Here is a 3,425-nt window from a genome sequence, read left to right as displayed (position 1 = left end):
TTTTTGTAAAAAAAATGTATACGTGTGTTTGAATTGTTTTTTGGTAATTTCTCTTTCTTACTCCCTCTACTAATTTTTTTTGGATGACACCTATAACAGGTCTCTTTGTCATCGACGCGTCTCCTTTGTTTGGTAGCTCCACATCCAAATTTCAGGTCAGACCCCAAATATTTATTTCCTTGTTGTGTGTGATCGGCATCTTTTTCTGGCAGAAATCTGGTTGATGTAAGAAAGTTACAAGAGGTCCAGTACAATTTTTATGTACGTGTATGTACATTCTGTTTCTTTGCTTGGTACAAAATATATTGCAAGGGATGTTCATTTTTGCTTCATTTAAATATTGCACTCCCGGCAAAGTTTATTTTAGGATCCAATAAAGATACTGGGGTGTGTTTCTATTTATCTAAAATAGAATCAATTCTTCGCAATATCTCACATGTCACTGTGTTAGACTTTTGTACATATACACATCAGCGCTTCCATATTTTAGAAAGAAATGTCGCGGTGGACGACAACGGGCCTGTTTGGATGGAGGACACACAGGCATCTCCTTACATAGGCAGCAATCACAGCCTCAAGCTTGAGAAATCCACCACCTATGATTCCTGCCTGAGTCAGGCAGCTTTCTCTGGAAGCAAACCAAACAAGCCCAATATCTTCTCATCTCGCTCGGGGTGTGTTGCCACGTTTCACAATGCATACGCATATGTTGACAACTCAGGAACTACTCGGATGCCATTGTGCCAGACTTTTGTTTGTACCCATATAGCAGTTCCATTTTATACGAAAAAGTACATGGATGACGATAGACTATGCATAACTTGCTTGGATGTGTTGCCATGTTGCACAGTGCATATGCACGTGTCAACAAAACTCTTCCCAATGCATAACCGATGGACGCGTCGGTCTTTTTTCCATCCACGCAAGCTTATCTGGCGAAAGCACCGCAAAACGCTGTCCCGTTGAAACTTCCAATAGCAACACTGACACGGCACCGCGGGACCTCTATAAAACCCGAGGTACCCCTGTTGATCTCTTCCAACAATCGAAGCCCTCAATCGACATCGACTTTCATCCACAACTACAATGAGGATTAGGCAAGTGTTGCGCACGGCTGTTACCCTTATGCTGGTGATATCCTCATCCGGTATGTTTCTCACAAAGAATCAAATTAATTTGTTGCTCTTGCACATGGTACCATCGTGCGTTTCCAAAATACTCTTCTTATGCGCGATTATGCCTGTTCACTTTCAGGCATGGCGACGCAACCAGTTCAGAGACGAACCACGAGACGAATTCGGCCATCGGGGACGGGTCATGCGGTGCTAACCAGTGCATGGCGTACTGCCAAAGCAAGTAGCAAGGGGCAGGCACGTGTTCTCCGAAGGGATGGAAGTGCTCGCTCTTCAAGGATATTCATCCCCCGAGGAACTAGATATAGCTAGTTGCATCGCATACCATGTATAAAGTTTTTTCGTGCAAGAAATTCCAACTAAATAAATAAGGAAAAAATGTTTCCTTTTGGAAAATCAAATTAATTTGTTGCTCTTGCACATGGTACCATCGCTGTATTTTTGTGGCGTAATTGTAGAAGTGGCCATGCATCCTGTGAGTTTCACCGATTATCTCCTTTCCGTTTTCCAGCAATAACCTCCCTAGTCTCTTCCCAGCCCATCGGATCTGGCTCAGCCACATACTCCTCCCTGCCGTCCTCCACCCACCATGCTTTCCTTCCATCTGGTCCAGTGGCGGAGCTAGAGAAGAAATGGTGGAGGGGCAGAAGGCAAATACAGCAATCTTGAGGGGGCCAAAGACTATGCTTTTTCTAATTAAGCACTTCCAAAAAAAATCTTCAGACATTGTGTCAAGGTTTGGGGGGTCATGGCACCTCCAGGAATACATGTAGCTCCGCCGGTGATCTGGTCCCTCCACCACGATCTCCTTCCGCCTGGTCCCAATGGCATGCTCTCCTTCCGCCTGGTCCCCATGGCACACTCTCCTTCAACACTTCCTAACATAGGCGAGGTGATTTGTCTCGAGGCGGCCCAATTTATCGGCCTCATGCGTTAAACTCCATAGTGAAGCTTCAATTCCGGGGCACCATGAAGGTCATTATCCACGAGGAAGGCTTGATTCACGTTCGCCGGTTTGTTGAGTGGGAACAACCTTGCTTAACGATCAATGCCATCACCTTGTTGGGATTGGGTGAACTTGATCCAAAGTGGTTGAAGATGCGTAGGTGTCCCGAATTTGCAAGGTTTGATTCTAAAATAATTCAGGGATGTTGACCAAGCTTTGACCTTGTAACCACACGCCTTATGGAAATCCAAGACCACGGTTCAGTTCGCCTCGTCGAGCAGCCACAAAGTATCAGCGTCCCAACTGCAGAAGCAGTGAAGACCGACCGAAACACAGCCAAAGCAACGAAGGAATCAACGGAGGCGGCAGCAAAAGGGAACACGCTGGCAGCAGAACTAATCACGACAACCAATCAGGGGCAAAGTCGCGTCATCGCCAGGCCACATCGGATCAAACACCCCAACCGTCTGTACGTGAGGCCAGAGTGGAAGAACCATACATAAGGTGCATCATTCGGCAGGAGCACCATTCGGGCTTGGATCAAAAATCGGCGCGGCGGCGGCTTTTCTTTTTCTATTTCCTGCCTGTAGCGAGTTGTATCTGAGTGATGAGATTGATTTAACCCTCCTGCCCATAATTGAAACCTAAATCGAACTATTACCTAACATCCTGGTATCAGCTAGCCACCCACCACCCTTCGCCGCCGCTGCCGCCCTGGAAACTCGCCGTCAGAAGCAAGTGCGCGACCATCTCATCGCCGCCATGGATCCCGCACTGAAGGCCTACCTCGACAAGATGAGCGACGAGGCTGCCGCCCGCGCCGACAAGATGCGTGAAGAGGCTGCCGCTCGCGCCAAGAAACAAGACGGCGACACCACCGTGATTCTGCAAGCTTTGGCGACACAAACAGCACGCATCGACTCCCTCGTCACCTGGAAGCCGGAGCTGGAGGCATGATTCGCGCAGCTTGAACTCTCGGTCGCGGCTCTTCAAGCTGCGTCGTCCTCCACGCCGCCAGCGACCCCTCCTACGGTCGCACGCGAGATCCAAGGGCAACCATGCCGCGGCGCATCACTGCACACTGGGGATCCTTCATCGGTGATCCCCGAGTCACCGGCGATGTCCCCGGTCACGGGTATGCCCATAATCCCGCCCCAACAGTCGCTTCCCCTATCTTCGCAAATGCTAGCAGCCATGGGTCAAGCTCCACCACCGATGACATTTCCTGTCTAGGCGGGCGAAAATCCCCAACTCTGGAAAACTTTGGCAGAGCAGTATTTTCAGATGTTGACGATCAACGAATTGTATTGGGTTCCGATGGCAATTTTGAATTTCTCCGGTCCTGC

General features: G+C 48.7%; 1 long non-coding RNA gene across 1 annotated transcript; it reads left to right on the top strand.

Moving 5' to 3' along the window:
* The first annotated feature begins 818 nt into the window (after window positions 1-818).
* Window positions 819-1,651, top strand: LOC125512671 (uncharacterized). The gene is made up of 2 exons (XR_007285483.2): window positions 819-1,147; window positions 1,255-1,651. It is a non-coding gene; the product is annotated as an uncharacterized LOC125512671 (long non-coding RNA).
* The last annotated feature ends 1,774 nt before the right edge of the window (window positions 1,652-3,425 follow it).

Source organism: Triticum urartu, chromosome 6A, assembly GCF_056163025.1.
Source record: "Triticum urartu cultivar PI428250 chromosome 6A, HENAU_Tu73, whole genome shotgun sequence".
Lineage (NCBI taxonomy): Eukaryota > Viridiplantae > Streptophyta > Magnoliopsida > Poales > Poaceae > Triticum > Triticum urartu.
Note: the sequence above shows the minus strand (reverse complement) of the source record. Positions and strands in the feature narration are given on the sequence as shown.